We start from the raw sequence: 19,382 nt of genomic DNA, 5'->3' as shown, positions 1-19,382 counted from the left end.
GAACACTGAAACCCTGATAATCATGAACCACTTGGCTGAGAAGCAATTCTAATGTAAATATCACCTGCACACCACCAGTGACTGTACACCTTTTTTTATCAACAAACCTTGAATCATCAGTCACATAGCTGGGAAAATGGAAAAGCCAAAGCCCCAGAATGCGCAAGGGGAAGATCAAAGGAGCCACCAAAGACTCACCATAAAGAGGTGTTTCAATGCTAGGAGGGGCTTATAATAGAGATTCCTTGGTTCTGTCACCATTGAGAAAAACAAATGCTGGGAGGGCTTATAATAGAGATTCCTTGGTTCTGTCCCCATTGAGAAAAACAAAATGGGGTACTCACCAGGAGCAAAGGACAATTGTAGAAAATAATGTCCAGGAAGGGGGAAAATCAGCGATGAGTTAACCATCCCAAAGTCACACAAGCTCAGCATGTACGATCAATATTCACCAAGAGCAACCAGTACTCAGTTGGACTGTCAAAACCCCAGAGCCTGAATATCTTCCAAATACAGTATATACTTAAAACAAAATCAGACAGAGCAGCAAACTTACGAGCATTAAGAACCCGAAGGTAGACTGTAGGCTGGCTAAACTTGAAGAAATTAAGGACCACCTGAGACAAGCCCTGGACAATGGATCCCCAGTGTCCCCACACACTATTAGTGGCACAGAGGCAACAGAGGATGGCTGCAACCTGACATAATAAATGATGCACAATTGGTTCAAACAGCCTAGCATCAATCATCAAAGGATACTGCACCATGGGACGGGAGCAGAGCCAAAACAGAGATGCAGTGATCAGAAAAGTCACAGGCTCCAGGGTGGAAGGGATAAAATCACCCAACAGGCAGCATGGTGGAGGTAGTAGGAATGACCATCGCCATGTAGCAAAACTGAGGAACAAATATGAAACTCAAATTCAGCAAGTGTAGGCTTGGAGGACTGGTTCATCCTAGACCATGTCAAAGACTGCGGGGCTTTTCCCTTGGATCTGAAGGTACACACCAAGCAAGCATCCAAGGCACAGGGATCACTCACCGTTAAGTTAATCCATGCTTTATCTTTTGAATTAACAATGAAGAGAGAAAAGACTTACACCAAATGCAGATAAATGGACAAATGAATGAAAATAATGTGCATCCCAAAACAAAGAAACCCTAAATGCCTCCCAACCTCATAAACTTGCAGATAAGTTAGATAACCATTGCACTACTCAGTGCAAGGCACCCTCCACAGGAGGCCAACTTCTCAGGGATGGATACAGTACCTGAATCCACCAGAGGCAATACTAGCAGGCACTTAGTAAGGCAACCCTTGATGCATGCAGCTCAAGGTGAAATATTCTTTAAATCCACACAACAAGTGAGCCTTATAAACACATGCTCATGAAGCAAACACTAAAGTTTAGAAAAATCTGCAAGCAAATGGGCCCCCCACAGGATAAAGTCCAAAGGATAGTCAACACTTTTTGGGAAAGTAATCCAGGACCCAAAGGGATTGGAGAGACTCTTGGGGCAATCAGTAAAAACTGACACCAACCAACTGACTGAAGGTGTTCTCTGGTGAAGTCCAAAGCTTCCCAGTGCTGTCATCTGGTGGTGGTGGTGGTCAGCTGCTACTAGAGGGTGAATGACCTAACTACTGGGTGGGATAGTATGCAGAGTTGTTTGATAACATTTGCCATGCTGTTATCTGTTTTGCTCCGCTCCCCCTTTCTGGGGAGGCTAGTTCTTTGGTGAGGGTACTCACAGATTCCCTGCTCTCTGCACCTTTGGGAGGGTGCCAGGTTTTGGCCTCTGGTCCCTGGTAGGCTTTCATTCACTCACAGTGGTCTGGTGTAACTTGATGGGGTGTAGAGCTAACCAGAATGGCAAGCTACAGGAAGCTAGCAAGTGAACTCTTCAGAAAAGCCTACCAAACCTTAGGAATAATCCAATGAACCTCTGACATCAAGAAAACCAAAGTGGTTATTAAGCTGTACAAATTTCTGTTGAACAACCATCTAGACCACTGTATCCATGGACAGAGATCTTGCCTTCAAAAGGACAAAAGAATGTAAATGTTTTGGAAGAAGTTCTGCACAATGCAAAAATATATAATCCTAGAACAAAGTCAATTCTTATACCAGGAAACATTAAGAGTCTTAGGACAAACAATCTTACAAACCAGAAAAGACAGGGCTGATCTTATCAAGACCTATAAACTGCTGAATATTTTGGAAGATATTAATTCAGACCACTTCTTTAAAAGGTCCAAAGTAACTCACCCAAGAGACAACAGCATCAAGCTCAAAAAGTAATGTAGGACAGGCAACAGGAGATGCTTTTTTACCTAAAAGGGTCATAAACCCATTATTAAACTGCAGTTTAAGGGCTAAAAGATGACAAACCAACATACAGGTGTTAGTGAGCCTAATGACCAGCTGTTGGCACATTTGCCAACCTAAAGCAAATTCTATTTTTGAATACTGAAATAACCAAACCTATAAAACCTAGTGATCTAATACAATGGCTTCTCCATTTACGAATTTAATCCGTTCCCAGAGGTCGTAACTCGAAAATTCTTAACTTGAAACAAATTTTCCCATAAGAAATAATGTGAATTGAATTAATCCATTCAACATTCCTAAAAATATTAACTTCAAAATACATTTCATACATAACACACATGCATATTTTGTACTATGACTTGTTGGCGTATGAAAGATGGTGAGGAGAGGAGAGGAGAGGAGGAGAGGTGTTAGTGTTTGGAAGGGAAGTCCCCTTCCATTATAACATCAGGCAGTGATGACTTCTCTGGGGTACTCTCTCTTACGTTTTGCACGCATACCACTAGAACCTGGTTGTAGCTCACTGCTTGCTTGTCTTACTAAGAATCTGTCTAAAGACACTTGTTTTTCCCTACATTTTAACACTTGTCTGTAATGAGACATCACATTATCATTAAAAAGGTCAATGCAATGGCCTGCTACAGCTTTATCTGGGAGAGTTTTTTTCAAGAAAACATTGAAGTTCTTCCCATACTTCACACATTTTCTTAATGAGGAAGGGACTGTCTCTACTCACAACTATTTTCTTAGGTTGATCCTTACCACTGACTTTCTTGGGACCCATGGCATGATATATAATACCTGTAATTACTTTTATGTTAAAAAAAGCACAAAAACAATGAAATTCTTTACAAAAATTTCAAGCGTGATCGTCATTAAACGTGCAGTCTGGTAAACTGAAGTGGGGTCACCCATGCCACCAGGAACCATGCACTCTGTTGACCCATACATGTATCAACAAAGTCGCAAGTCGAGGCAAAGGTCGTAAGTCGAGTCAAATTTTCCGACAAAATTGGGGTTGTATTTTGAAAAATTAATAAGTAGTGGCATTTGTAAGTCGAGGTTCCCACTGCGTATGGACGAGTTATAGCCTCAGCCATAGGCTGCAAAATTTAACATGAACCAACCTGATTTGTCCAAAATTGAGACCTCATGAGAGCTAAAGGTGTATAGTTGGCAAACCATCTGCCTCTTCTCTACTATGTTCATTTAAATAATTAAGTAAATAAATACCTTTGAAATTGCATTTTGATACTCTAAGGATTCTTAAGCAAAACATACACTACACTACATTTGATTTTTATGTTCATTCATTATCCTAATACAGTGTTCACACAAATACAAACCTGTATATACAGCACAGTATTTATAGCTAAAACAACCAACAAATCAAGCAATAAATGTAATGAAACACCCTTTTCTTGTAAGCCTTCAGTAGCTCCCAAGCTATATGCTGATGCAACCTGTGAGCCATACTGAGATGCACCAAGCCTTTGAGATCCACTCCCACCTACCAGGAGCCATGACGACACTCTGGTTCACTCTACAGAATGAAGGAAGGAAGGCTGATGATCAGAATTCGACCCAAACCCAAAAATAAAACAGGAAGTCAAAGAAACTTTGGTACCCAGGGTGAAAGGAATGAAGGCAAATGATTGTTGCTGTGATGTAAAGATGCTAGTCATGATGTGCCTGACAGCCATCAGGTGGCAGCCTAGGTCCCCTGGGGTTCCAGCAATCCTGCCCCATCAATCACCACGAGCCCGAACCAAAACCTCTCTTCCCCACAGGAAAGAAAGGAACAAGATGGGTATAGACTCCCATCAAAATTTTCATGCCACCTGTGCTATGACCTGCCAAGTGAGGGAGCATGCTGGCTGGCTGGAACCCTGACTGACAAGGGCTGCCACCTATTAGCAGCCAGATGCATCACATGGTGTTCACACTCCAACACTGATTGTTTGTCATGCTCCCTCTGGGAAGCTAATTTTCTGCAAGCAAATGCTTGTTTTGTAGTGCTTATCTTATTCTTTCTGCTATTTTTTCTTCTCAGTTTTGGGTTGATTTCTAATCCCCAACCTTCCCTTGACTCATAGACTCAGATTCTGGTCTTTCGCTTCTGGATCACAGTAGGCAAGGATGGGTCTCATAGGCCTTGTACAACTCTCTAAGGTATGACTGGACCAGCATTTAATTTGGGGAGCTAATTATTGGGCGATACTTGGAGTTTTGAATTAAAAATATTTGACAAATGAATCAGGGTCTCTCCCACATAGCATGTAATACCGAGTTTCCATTGCATAAATGAAAATAATGTTAATCATTTATTCAGCAAGTATCTTATTTTATCTTCCTAGAGTATATCTATACTGTTCTTGCATGTACAGTTTTAGATTTCTGAAAATAGCCATGATATAATTTTCTTAATTATCAATAATAATTATTGTCTTCAGATGTCAACAGTAACACTCTATTGTTTGGTATCATTACAATTTCAAAGTTCATCGTAACCAAAGTTTCCATTTCTTCCTAATGGGCCAAGCTAATATCTTTCAGAAACAACGTAAAAGCTAAACATAAAACATCCAAGGAAGAGAGTGTGGAGTGCAGAAGAGACTACAAATACTGTATGAAAGTAATACAGAAGGTGATAACTGACATAAAATACGTGCAAGAAGTCATACTGTGCGATACAAGTGAGCAAAATAAACTAGCCTGTCTGTTGACGGTGCAAGTCAAGCCACCATGCCTGACCAAACGCCAACCTTCAAATTGGAAGTTTGAATCGAAGAAGAGTAACAACATATATTTTAGAGCTTAAGATCTCCCTTTAAGGCATATGATGTGCCTGAAATAGAGAAGAAACTCTTCCTAATGATTGTGATACAGAAATTCATTCGAGTACGCACTTGTATGAACTGCAAAACGAACCAGAAGAAAAAAGTGGGCTTGATGCCTCTAAAACTTAACATATGATAACTTGATGGCTTAACAAAATTAGAATATCCTAAGATAGAAATTAAGCAAACAATGTATGTATATAATTAATTAATTTAAAAACTAAATTTTCTATTTGAAAAATTATCATATCTACATAAAATATTCTGCAAGACAGAAGATATATTTAAAAATATAAAATTTAAATATAATTTGAACATACAATGCTAGCCAAAATAAAATATAAATTCCACAAGCAGGTTATTCCTGAACAAAACAGTGCTTTTAAATAAACTATCAGAAAATTAACAAAATATCACACACAAAAAACATAAATACATCAATAATGCGTAACGTTTACACCATTCAAATAAATATTTTTAAAATATCTCACTGGTATGTAAAATGTGCATAAAACAACTATGTATGGTGAAGAACACAACAGTACCTCTTTAGTCCACAGAGAATACTTATTGTTGTATTATTGATTTTCAACCGTTTTGTTTAAATACATCTAAAGATACCTCTGCTGTATCACTAACAGTAATCAAAGCATTCATTTCAAAATATGGGAAAAATGTTTCATTATGACTGAGTAAAAATAAAACCTGTGTTCAATGTAATGAAAAGCGTCTTTCTGCTAGAGCTTCAGTGGCTCTCTCAAGCTATTTTCTGGCTGAAATTGCTCCTACTTTTACCAGGTTACATCAGTCATGAGAGTTCTGTTGGGTCTAATGGGGACCAGGGTCAGAATTTGGCTTCCCTCATAGAGGTGCAGAGTGGAATGATATTCACCACTCCACCAGGAAAGCATCTACAAAGTCTGGAATGCATTACAGACAACTACAAGGCTCACAGAAAATGACACCATAAAACCACCAAACAATTTTCAAAACAATTCAAAACATCAATTGAAAAAATTTAAAACTATCTTGGACCCACTAGTACCGATAAGCATTATCAGGAGGCTCCCAAGTCGGTCAGGGAGCAGATGAACAAAGCACCATCAAACCAATGCAACTGGTAGGGAGGATAGATGTTCGAAAGCCTCCTCCCCAGAAGCTTCCCTGAACACCCGGGAGCCCCCCTCCTCACTGGCTCCATGAACACCTGCTTTTTCTTCTCACTAGTTATGGAGAAGAAAAAGCAGGTACATACCAGGAAGGATGAAAGATGGCAGGTATTAAAACGAAGGAGACAGCCAGGAAACATAGTCCAAAGCAACAAAAAAATGATGAGGGGCTATGGATATCGACCAAATGCTGGGTCACCATGAACCTGTTAGACCATCAAAAAATCAAAACCCCAGAGCCTGAATATCAGCCCAATACACTTTGGAGAAAACAGCATCACGTGCAGCTTATTTACAAACATCATGGGCTCGAGGTATACTGCAGGTTGACTGGAATTAGCAGTTTATCGCTCTCGTGGCGCTTAAACGAGTCACCAATTTTTCTCTCGAGACTGAGGATTTGACTCGGAAATGAGGTGAACAAAAAAATATTTGTATAAAATTCATTTTTTATCCGATCGACTTTGGGATAGTTTCAAAATGAGCGCCTTTAAATTGCGCACAATTTGATACCATGATGAAAGATGTAACATGAAACTTGATGTCAAAACACTTGAAAGATTATAAATACATTTTTGGGCCAAATTATAACATTTTCGTTCGGCGACGACTCAATGCTGAGTTGTCCGTAAAACAGGGGCAAGTCCGGCGAGGACTCAGCATTGAGTCCTCCATGCGGCAACACTAGCGGCATTTTCGGGAAGGTCTTGCTGTGGTTTTGGACATTATATGCATATACAGTACTCTTGTAGGGAATTTCATTGCGAATACATTGATACCAAAATGAAAGTCCTAGGACCAGAATTGTGGTAACAAAGTTGAAAACAGAAAAACCATTTTATTTCTCTTTATTAGCGCTCACGGGGGTAACGCTTCCTCACTTTCTCTATTAGCTGTGGGTGGTATGCCGGGCTTTTGGACTTAATATTTGCATATACGTCTGTAGTAAATTTTATTGCAAACACAATGATACCAAAATGAAAGACCTAGGACGAGAATTGAGATGTCCAAAGTGAAGAGAGTGAAGTGAAGAGAGAGCTCTTGCCCGCTCCCGGGTAAGACGCTCTCACTTTCTTGCCGGGCTTTTGGGATTTATATTCATTTCGTCCTGTAGAGAATTCTATTGTGAACACATTGATACCAAATTGAAAAACTTAGGATGAGAACTGAGATGACAAAGTTGAAAAGAATATACACTTTTCATAATGAGAGGTGCCTTGGGGTGGCACAGTGCTCTCTTTCTCGTAAACGCGGTCTGTTTTCATCACATCGGTGGGTGGAGATCGCTGCTGTTTTTGACATTATAGGCATATAATCCAGTTGGGAATTCTATTGTGAACTCATTGATACCAAAATGAAAGACCTAGGACGATAATTGAGGTGACCAAAGTGAAAAGACTGTAAACATTTTATTCCTCTTGAGCGCTCCCGGGTCACTCGCTCGCACTTTCTGTTTGCTGCGGGTGGTAAGCCGGGCTTATGGAGCTTATATGCATTTCATCCGCTAGAGAATTCTATTGCAAACACATTGATACCAAATTGAATATCGTAGGATGAAAATTGAGGTGACAAAGTTGAAAAGAGTATACACTTTTCAGAATTTCCGCATGCTCCCGTGAAACGCCCAAACCCACCTGGGGTAGTGGGGAGGTCGTGCACCCAGTGAGCAAAAGTGTTAATTAAAATATTTGTTAAAATTCTATTTATTGTGCTAATATTATGGGACTAGTTTTAAAATGAGCGCCTTTTGATTGCGAACAATTTGATACTAAAATTAAAGATGTAACATGAACATTTATGTTAGAACACTAGAAAGATATAAATAATTTTGTGATGATGACCGTCCAAACTTAAAATATTTGTTAAAATTCTAGTTATTGCTCTATTATTATGGGACTAGTTTTAAAATATGCGCCTTTATATTGTGAACAATTTGATATCAAAATGAAAGACGTAAGACAAAAATTGATGTTATCAAACTGAACGAGTATACACATTAGGCCATGGTGTTCAAATTGGTGCTCGTTCACGGGTAACTTTAGGCTTTGCTGTGGGGGAGTCACGCTGGGCTTTTGGACATTATATGCACATACCCCTGTAGGGAATTCTGTTGCGAACACAATGATACCAAAACGAACGACGTAGCACGAGAATTCAGGTGAGATAACTGAAACTAGTATACACATTTTACTGGTTTTGTACGCTAACTTATGGGTTCACCGTGCTGTGAACCCGACGGAAGGACAGAGCCCACTGCCCCTGGCTTGCCTGATAAGCACTAGTTACATATCCCCAGACGAAAGACGAGGCGTCCGTGAACACATTGAGAGAGACCTCGGGTAGGCTTCGGGTTTTTGAGGGGACCCTAAAAACCCGAAATGGAAGCCGACGACGCAGCAACTGACTGACCCACCCAAATGACCCAATGGAGTGAAGGGGAAGAAGTCTGCCCAGCCAGCCCTAGAACGGCCACCCCGGAGATGCAACAAATCCAACATGGGACGACAACTTGACAAGGCCACCTGCAGAAACTGTGTGATGGCAGACTCTGCAAACAGCAATGGACAAAAAGGCAAGGGAAATCTATGAGCCAGGGCCCAACTAGATCCCAAGGAGAGAGGAATCCTTGGTGCAGAATGGTAGCAGCCTCTCGCCATTCGAGCGTGTGGGTCCGATAAAAACCATGCCACGCTCCCTGCTAAAAGAAGGGGCAGTGTGCAAGCCAAGAAGACTCTGGAACCTCATAACGCACCCAATACAGGAAGACAAGCCATACGCAAATGAGGACAGATCCATTACAGAGGCAAAATCCAGGACTCGCAAGAGGTAAGCAGCAAGAGCCTCCAAAACCCCCTTAGGCGGGATTCGAGAGGCAAAAAATCTCTGGAAAGAGGGAGCCGAGGAACCCGGAACCTAACCCGAGGAGGAGCTGATCGCCAAATCAAACTCATACATAGAAGGGGGGGGGGGGGGGTAAGAAAACCCCTCCCCCTGCAACAACAAACTCCACGACGAGGGCACTAAAACCCAAGCAGGATCATAGGGGCCCCAAACATCCCAGGGCGACTCCTCCCCAGCCCCAGAAGCCTCCTCACCAGGCCCTGGGGGCAGAGCCATCCTCCACCCCTGAAGAAAAGGCAGAGTCCAGAGGAAAGGCAGCAAAGAAGGGGGGGGGGGTTGCGGGTAAGACCCATAAGCCTTGGTAGGAGGAGCAGGCTTGAATGCCTCAATCTCCAATTTGAATGGGGCAGCCCCCGAAGCCGTTGAGTCTCCTCACCAACTAAACCCTGCCCCAACTCCGAAACCCCCAGACGTTTGGGAGCCGGGAGCAGGGCGTAAACCATCAACTGGGAAAGGACTTGTGGGCGTGGACAGAACCAAAGTCAAAGCGACTAATGCCCCCAAGTCTGGGTCCTTAAAACCAAAACGGGGCAGCCCCGGGGCATCCAAGCAGGCAACCAACCTAGCACGTTGCATTCTAGGTTAAAGTTTTTGCAATGCAGAAACTCCCTGAACTCTAATCTCAGTTACCGTAGCATGGGTACACAGGAGCACGAGCAGAAGACACGTCTCGCAAGACTCTGGGTCAAAGTTGCCGTTGACCCAACAGGCAGCATGACAGAGGCAAAACAGGTGACTGTCACCCTGAGACAAAGGCACAGTACAGTACAACCTTCAAACTCGCACAAAGCGAGGTGGGACTCGGAAGACACATCCATCGGTCAACTAAGCCCCAACAGGGTTTCCCAGGGCCCATAGGGGGTTTCCCAGCGCCCGTAAGGGTTTTACTTATGGGAAGCCCAGGCATGGTGCTGCTAAGCTGGTGGACCCTGAATATCAATAAAGAGGGAGATGGTCTATAAATTTGATCCCTGGGATGTGTACAATCACAGGGCTCTAGCAGAAGATCACCAAAATACCCTAGGTGGATTAATAATCAAACAAGGCAGATCCCCATCTAGGTGAAGCAAACAAAATTAAAAGAAAAGCCCTGCAAAAGAACAAAGCCACCAGAAGGAACAGGAACAGCACTGCCGTGTAGGTAAGCGTGCAACGCAGCACCCTGTGCTCCAGTAACACCACCACTTCCTACTCAAGGCCAAACAAAGGCCACGAAACCCTAGCTGGCCCCAAGGGTGGGAAAGACACTGAGCAGCAAGAACCCCCTATGGAAGTGGAGTCCCGAAGGCTCTAGGAAAGGCAACCCTAAAACTCAAGGGTAGTACTTACAGGGTGCTTAGGGAAGGAAACCCTAAGCGCATGCAGTCGCAGTACTCTGATGTTACTCCTGGCCACTGCACCACAAAGAGCAGAAAACACCACAAAAGCACAATATCTACCAAGAAATCAAGGCCAGAGTTGACAACCACCCCAGAGTGCATCAGTCTACGAACTGAAGTGCGAGTAGCTGGCACGGGGCTTCCAGTGCTACCTCCTCTCCCTCCCAGAAAGGGGAGGGATGCGTAGACAAGCTGCATGGCGGCGGTGCATGACATCTGCTTATTTGCTTGTTTCCTTATATTTTTAGTGGAGTTTTGCCCCTCTGTTTGGTCTTTGGTTGCAATTTCTTACCAGGTGGGGTTTGTTTTATTATGCCTACCTTTCTGGGTGCCTAATCCTGGTCAATGGCAGACATGGAATGCTCCCAAACACATGGGGGTTTCCACTGCTCCCATTGCTCCATGTGCCTCTTAGAGGGAGCCAGATTCTGGCTTGTGGTCCCTGGTAGGTAGAACTCCAATTGACTGATGCCCCAGACTAATATTGCGTATATCAGTCTGATAGCTCCAAGGAGCCAGAGGGGCTCACCACAGAAAGGATGGCGTTATCCCTCAAGAAGGCTGAGCTACACCCCACACAGACTCTGAAACCTTCAGATGTTTTAGAGCTGGAGTCAAGGGGAAAGGAACAGAAGCAGGGAAAGGCATGTCTGCAAGGGAAATGAAGAGGAGGCACAGGCAGAACAAAGGTGGAATTCACCCACATCTCTAATTCTGAGTCCCTAAACACAATAGGGCCAACTAAGTGCCATTCAAATGAGCACAAAGCCACAAATGCTTAACATAGGCAAATCTAGCTCATGCAGCAGCTGCCTGATAAGCTCCTGTTTCAGAACCCAGATTAGATAAACTAGAAACTTTGGGTGACCCAAACATCTCAGGACAGAGGATCGTAGATGTCACTGACCCAACAAGCAGCATGGTGAAGGCAGAAAGAATGATCATCGCCACAGTGCAATGCCCATGAATACCCCTCAAATTTGCAAACAACAAGAGTGGGTTTGATGGACTGATCCAAGGGGAGGCTTGTCGAAACACTGCAGAATAAATGCCAGGGCCTATAGATAACTAGCCAAACAGGACACCCAGGCACTAGGGGGGATGCTCACCAAACAATCAATCAATTCTAGCAGCTACAAAATCAGAGCTGCACAGGGCAGCTATGGCATGCCATATGGACAAGTGTATAAACCCCCAGTGAACCCAAACCCAACCAAAAATGAATGCCCCAAAAATGAATGAATTTAAGCCCTATGGGCTTAAATAGAGGTGCCAAAGACTCTTGAAATACCCGAAGTAAGGTCTCCACTCTGGTGGACTAGCATTCGAAAGGGGTGAATGCCCGAACACACCAGAGAAGTAACTCTGTCAATGCAGGGGAAATGCTTCTGATGGCAACCTAGAAGCACTACAGTGGTGTACATAGCACTGCATCAACAACAGAATTGACTTTGGAGGGTTGGCAGTCTTGGGCTCTGGGCTGCCTAGTGGTGGTTATCAGTACTAATGGGTTTAAAATAGTTTCGGTTATCGTTGTTTTGAATTGTTTCGAGAGCTGTTTGGCAGTTTCGAAGCTTTGTTTTCTGTGACCCTTGCAGTTGTCTGCAATGCTTTGCTGACTTTCTAGATGCCTTCTCAGTGGAGTCGTGGAATGTCACTTGCCCTCTGCGCCACTGTGAGAGGGAGAGGGGATGGGGGGAGGGGGTGCCAGGTTCTGGTCCTGGTACCTGGTAGCCAAACAAAACTTCTGAGACTGATGTAACCTAGCAGCTAGGAGCAATCTCAGTGAGAAAATAGCTTCAGGGATCCACTGAGGGGCTCTCCCAGAAATAAAGCATTGATCGTAATGAAATTGTCCTTTCTAGTTAGCACCTCAATAGCTTCGCTTAGCTTATGTCACACCGGCATGGTAAGAACATCATGAATAACCCAGCCTCCTGTTGATTAGCCCAATCCATGTAACAAAGCAAGGACCTCATAGGGATCATAGATGAACCCACAACAATAGTGAATTGCCCACAAAAAAATCCTTGCAAACACACAAAGTAACGGTCCCTATGATTCCCTTGTTACAATGTGTAATAAAGTTGGTAAATCTTGTTTTAAAGTTTTTATGGCGTATTAGAACATAGTTACAACGTGCTATATTGGTTGTTACAATTGTTAGAAGGTGTTAAACCTTGTTTGTACATTGTAGCAACGTCGTAGTTTCGTTGTGTGTTTGACGGAATAAGAGGCACATAACACCGAACTTCTCTGAGGAATGTTTGGCAACACCAAATCACCAAGCAAACTCTGAACAACCTAATTACCCACTAATATGATTACCCTCGACAAATACCAGGTGGCAGTCAAATCTGCCGAGATAGCCACTCCAGTTTCAAGCCCAAGTAAACTCTGCTAACATGAGAAAGACTGGGAACGCACGATGATAATGGGGAGCTCCCAAGGTGTTGCCCAGAAAGAGGTGTTTCATTATATGCAATGCTTTATTTCTGGGCTTGTTTTTTATTTCTTTATTACTGTACTTCCTCCCCACGGTTCCTCAAAGATTCAATACCTTTACATTTGAAACTAGTCTCAGAAGGAGGAAACAACAGAATTATGACAACAGAAAAAAAGTACATACATATGTGCTTTTTGTAAGCTGCAAAGGAGCAATGGTTTCAAGCTCAACAAGCCACAATGTAGGACTGAGAACAGGAGATGCTTTTTCACCCACAGGGTTATTAACCATAAAACCGCCTATCCGCCAAGGCCATAACTGCCAAAACTGTGTTGAGTTTTAAAATATACCTGGAAAAAACATCAAGGCAAATGGGGGAGGGGGGACCTCCGACAAGCAGCCAGCTTCCTGTCCTCGTCAAGGTAACTAGGGTTAGTGGCCCTCAGGTAAATCAGGTAAATATGACAACAGTAGCCATAACCGCATGAAGATGAGGAGTCACAATAACGTGGCAGAAATGTGTTGACCAAACCACACACTAGAAAATGAAGGGACAACAACGTTTCAGTCCGTCCTGGACACAATCGACTTGAGAATGGTCCAGGACGGACTGAAACGTCGTCGTCTCTTCACTTTCTAGTGTGTGGTTTGGTCAACATAACCACATAATACAAGTACAGGTGATGATGAACATCAAATACTGGTCATGTGGCCCAGCACCACACACCATCATCAGAGATGAAGATCTGGTAGATAGTGGATTGTAGCACCCTATTATAATACCAAAACTGTATACAGTATTTTACTTAGACATGGGCCCTCAGATAAACACTGGGTTGGCCGAGTTTGACCACCCATTGAATAATTTGAGAGCCAAGCCAGAATATAAGGCAATGTGAAGCAGGACTGAGGAACAGGGTATTAGAAGGAGATACCCTCATACTCTGCAAATAAACCACACAATCACCGCAGGACTCGCCTCAAGCTACTCTACTGCCCCCCATCAGGAAGAAAGCATCAGTAAATGGCCAGGCAATGAAACTGAGGATATGGCAGGGTACATTTACAGAAGAAAATAACAAAGAAGTGTGGGAGGAATTCAACAGAAGATTCCAATAAGTCTTCTTAATAGAGCAAATAAATTGACTGAGTTGTGAATAATGGTGTTGAGTCAAGAAGCACAAGGATTTTGAAATTACCAGAGATAAATTAAGGAGGTACTTGCTAGTACCTTCTGGTATAGGAGGGACATAACTAATACCATGAGACCAGACAGGATCTCACTCTGAATACTGAGTTAGAGAGCTGAAATGCCACATTGTCATCCACACTTGCATGGAAATAAACATTCCATTCATCTGGGCTCTAGGAGACTCGAACTGCAGACCCCACGCATGTGTGGCCGAGGCTCCATCGATTGAGCTATTGAGTAGTCTTAATAAGGAAAGTTTCCAGAAGCAACATCTTGCTGATGTCAATAGAAACAGAGCCTTGGAAAAACAATCTTGAACCGAAGGGGCCACAACAAACTGAGGAGGAGAGAGAAAAGAGAACACCCGGTCCAAGGACCAAGATGGCTCAGGCAGGTGCATGACAAGGCCGGAGGTGAAACAAAGCACGAGAAAGCATATGGAACAGGGTGGAAGTGACATCCACCCCGGAAGCAAACTGGAGCGGCTCCGCTCTGCCAATGCCGTATGATAAGAAGCGACAGTATTCAGCATAAGATGATCGTCCTGAAATAGCCAAGAAAGAAAGGACAGGACAACCCGAACAGAAACAGAAGAAACCTACGAAGAGAGAGGAAATGGCAAAAGGAACGGCAAGAGACATCATACTGTCGCCGAGACGAAAACCGCAGGTGGGACACCATGAATGAAGCCACCTTATCACCATATAAGTGGTGATACACACACGTGTCAAAAAGACCAGACATAAAGAGTAGAGGAGTAGATCAAACCAGCCAGGTATTGGATCGGCCTAATCTGCTGGAAGAGGCAGAGCTGCGGAAAATGCCCTGGGTACAGACACCGAGCAAGCAGCGCTTGACACCAAGGCTGGGCCGGCCACCAAGAAGCAACAAGGAGAACACCCCAAACAATAGGATTCCAACCGAGCCAGAACCCGAAGCAACAGCTGGACCAGGTGGAAGAGGTACAGGTAATCCCAGAGAACCATCAGATGAGCCACTTGAAGCGACCAGCCCCAAAGTGCCAAAATAAGATATTTTATTCATGTAAAGGTACATACATTAAAAATGAGTTACAAACATAATGTCAAATTAATATATAGAGCTAGTACATACAATGCCTGAAACCACTAATACGCAGAGCATTTTGCCCAAAATGGGGTTGCCTTTCAGGGTTGCCTTTCGGGTTGCCTTTTGGGCAACCCATTGCCCGAAAGAGGTTGCCTTTCGGGCAACCAAGGACCGAAGAGACCCCCCATGGGTCAGACAATGAACCATAGGGGTGCAGTCTGAATGGAGCCTGATCGTAGAGCCCCAAGCAAGCCAAATCCGCCTTGGCGAAAGAGACACAGCCGCGAACTTCCGCACCGTGCTATGAGCCCGATGGAAAGACGGAGCCCACCGCCCCAGCCGGGCTCAGCGAGCACCGGTCACAAAGCCTCAACTGAGGGATGGCGCATCCATGTAGACATCAAGCGAGGGCTACGGAAGGTGCCAAGGCACCGAATCCAGAAAACCCAAAGAGGAAGCCGGCGAAACAGCAACTGACACAAGGTCTATGAGGCACGCATCCAGCGGTCGCGAGAGAGGCAGAAGGGATGGCCCCGAAAGAACCAGAACAGGTGCCAAAGCCAGATCCGATCCAGCAGGTAAATCAGCACGGCCAAGTGCAGGCTCCTGCACAACAGCTCACGCAACTGCCAAGGGACCTGGAACCCGGGACCCTCCTCAAGAACAGCAGAAGGTGGTACTGCAGCCGCAGCCATGACTCAGGAGGGAGAGACATGGGCACAGTCCAAAAGTCCCAAACAAGGCTCATCCTAGTCAGAGCCTGGGACGGAAAAAAATACAACTTTCACCAGTTCACGAGGAACCCAAGCTGGGAAAGAACCACACCCCTGGCGAGTAGACAATCAGACTAACTGGGAGCCCACACCAATCAGTCGTTGAGGTAGGCCAAAACTCGAATACCTAGCAGATGTCGAAGGGCCACCACAACCCAGGAAAGATGCTTGAAAATGCTAGGTGCCAGATTCAAGCCAAAAGGAAGGTAAAGAAAGTGGTAAGCTTGTCGCCCCACCATGCAACCAAACCAGTCCCGGAACCCCGGATGAATTGGGACATTCTAAGATGCGTTCCAGAGGTCCAGGGAGACCAACCAACAACCTGGCTCCTAAAGAAGCTGGACCTGGGACAGAGAGGTCACCCAAAAGGAGGGGGCAAGGAATCCAGTGGTTCAGACAAGACAAATCCAGAATTAACCGAAGTTCCGCACAGTCCCATTTCAGCATTGGAAACAAGCAGGAATCCACTTGAGGGACAAGGTCGTTTCAACCACACCCAGGTGCACCCACTCCAAGATGACTCGACAGAGGTGCAGGGCAAAAAGCCTGCCCCACCAGCCCCGAGACATGAAACGCACAGCCAGCCAAACCCAGAGGATCCAGCTGACGAGCCACTCGAAGGGACCAACCCCAAAAGTCGAGGACCTAAGAGAATCCCCGTGGTTCCGGCAATGAACCAATGAAAAACAGTTCTAATGGAGCCGGATGGGAGAGCCCCGAGTGACCTGAACCCTCCGAAGTGCAAACCATACAGCCACGAACTCCTGAACCGTGCTGTGAGCCCGACGAATGGACGGATTCCACCATCCCCGGCCGGCTTGATGAGCACTGGCCACAAAGCCCCAGCCAAGAGATGACCTGTCCGTGAACACATCGAGCAAAGGCTCGGGGAGGCGCCAAGGCACGAAACCCAAAAACCCCAAAGAGGAAGCCAGTGATGCAGCACCAACACAAGATCCCCCAGAGGATGAACCCAACGATTGGAAGAGAGGCGGAAGGGGAGTCCCCGAAGGAACCGAACAGATGCCAAAGCCAAACCCGACCTGACGGGCAGACCAGCACTGCGTAGTTCAGACTCCCACACAACTACTCGAGCAGCCTCCGAGTGACCCAGGACCCCCCTTCATAAGCTGCCGAAGGCAGGACCACAGCCACAGCAACGCTTCTGGAGGGAAAGACAAAGAGGCGGTCCAAGAGTCCTAAACAAGACCCAGCCAGGACCGAACCCAGGATGGAACCTGATGGAGTGGCCTCCAGATCACCAGCAATCCGAACCCTTGCAATCTCGAAAGAACCACACACTTGGCGAGCAGGCAAGCGGACCAACTGGGAGCCTACACCAGCCAGTCGTCGAGGTAGGCCAGAAACCGAATCCCGAGCAGACGCAGACAGGACACCAAGATCCGGTAAAGATGAGTAAATACACTAAGTGCCAATGACAAACTAGGGAAGGCAACAAAAGCGGCAAGCCTGAAGCCCCACCACCAACTGTGCCAGTCCCAGAACCCTGGAGAGAAATGTGCCAAGAAGTGATCCGGAGGTCTAGGGACACCATCCAGGCACCCGGCCTCAACAGTCTTCCGAAGAGTACAAAGGATCCAGGGAACAGACTGCATAAGTGCAGAAGAACTGCAAGGCTGATGTCTGCACTAGAACAGGTGGGAACCTCAGAAGGATGGGGCGGAACGATCACATCCAAATGCACCCACATCAAGATGACATGACGAAGTGCAGGGGAAGAAGCCCACCCCGCCAGCCCCGAACCCCCCAAAGGGGGTAGAAGCTGCCCAATGCCACCAGAGGCACGGAAGTTAACTACAAGCGAGAGCTAACAGAGCAAGCTGCTCCCCCCATTGCCCCATCAACAGCGAAGGGAACAGAACCCCTTCCAAAAGAAAATATATATATATATATATATATATATATATATATATATATATATATATATATATATATATATATATATATATATATATATATATATATATATATATATATAAATACACACATACATGTACATATTATATTATATAATATATATATATTATATATATATATATATATATATATATATATATATATATATATATATATATATATATATATATATATATATATATATATATATATATAACATATATATACATATATACATACACACAAAATGTATAAAAACATACATACATGCATGTAAATAAAATTGAAAAAATAAAATTAAGAAAAGAAAAGACAAACCACTGACCGGTGGGCAGAGAGCACCACACCAACCAGATGAAGAAGGCACTAAGAGCACAAAAACAGCACCAAAAGGCCCACCTCGACAAAAACCCAAGGCCCGTGCACAACCACAACACGTGCCAAGACCCAAAAAGATCAGCCTGCATGCCACAGCAAGACTCCGGAACCCCAGAAGGCAGAACCGGGTCACAAACGAGGTAACAAAAGCCCCCTGAACCAACAAAGGGGGCCCAAGAGGAAGACACCTCCGGAACGAAACAAAAGAACCCAAAGGAACCCGGAATCGAACCTGGGGGAGCCCAAACTACCACATTTGCTGGTGGAATTACACCACAGCAGGGCAATGCACAGCACCAAGACAGAACCCCAGGGAAACAGCCAAAACAGACCGAAAACCTGGGGACAAGGTGTGGGAGCATGCCTAAACAGATAGGAACACTGAGCCCAAACCCTAGGGCACAGACCCAAAACAGACAGAAAACGCAAAAACCGGTGTAAAAGCCAACACCCAAGCGTTCCCAGAGGAACAGAAGACGGACATAAAACCCCAGAAAAGCAAAGAAATGGCAACTGGAGGCTAAAACCCCTGAAAGAAATGAAAAACTCACCTAAAATGCGAGCTCCCACACCCCGGCCTAGGTAAACAAACCAAAGTACCTCCATGGTGGCCAAGCAGGGAGTTATCAACAGAAAAGAAAATGGCCACCACACCAAGGAGCCGTGACCGACACGATAGAGCCGAAAACATGCCAGCAAATGTGGGAAGCAAGGAGACTAGAGGGACGAAAAACCCCGCCCAGAAGAAACGCAACAGAGGCCCCGGGGCAGAACTGTCCTCCACACCCTCTGCTCTTAAAGAAAAGGAAGAGTCCAGGAAGAAAGACAGCATAGAAAGGGCCGCTGGTAAGACCCAGAAGCCTTGGCAGGAGGAACAGGCTTGAAAACCTCCGTCCCCAACCCGACTGTGGCAGCCCCCGAAGCCGCCCGAATCTCGGCACCAACTACACCCCGCCCTGACCCCGAAACCCGCAGACAGTCAGGAG

At 44.9% G+C, this 19,382-nt stretch overlaps 1 protein-coding gene across 4 annotated transcripts in view; it reads right to left on the bottom strand.

Moving 5' to 3' along the window:
* The window catches only part of LOC123769351 (potassium voltage-gated channel subfamily KQT member 1), an 874,235-nt gene that overhangs the window by 11,838 nt on the left and 843,015 nt on the right, over positions 1-19,382 (bottom strand). The window contains exon 18 of one of the 4 annotated variants that reach the window (XR_011223844.1): positions 5,049-5,181. The exons of the other annotated variants lie outside the window; for them this stretch is intronic. The gene's annotated coding sequence lies outside the window, so the exon portion shown is untranslated. The remainder of the gene's footprint in view (positions 1-5,048; positions 5,182-19,382) is intronic. 4 annotated transcript variants of the gene reach the window in all.

The sequence above is a fragment of the Procambarus clarkii genome, chromosome 66, assembly GCF_040958095.1.
Source record: "Procambarus clarkii isolate CNS0578487 chromosome 66, FALCON_Pclarkii_2.0, whole genome shotgun sequence".
In the NCBI taxonomy this organism is placed as follows: domain Eukaryota; kingdom Metazoa; phylum Arthropoda; class Malacostraca; order Decapoda; family Cambaridae; genus Procambarus; species Procambarus clarkii.
Note: the sequence above shows the minus strand (reverse complement) of the source record. Positions and strands in the feature narration are given on the sequence as shown.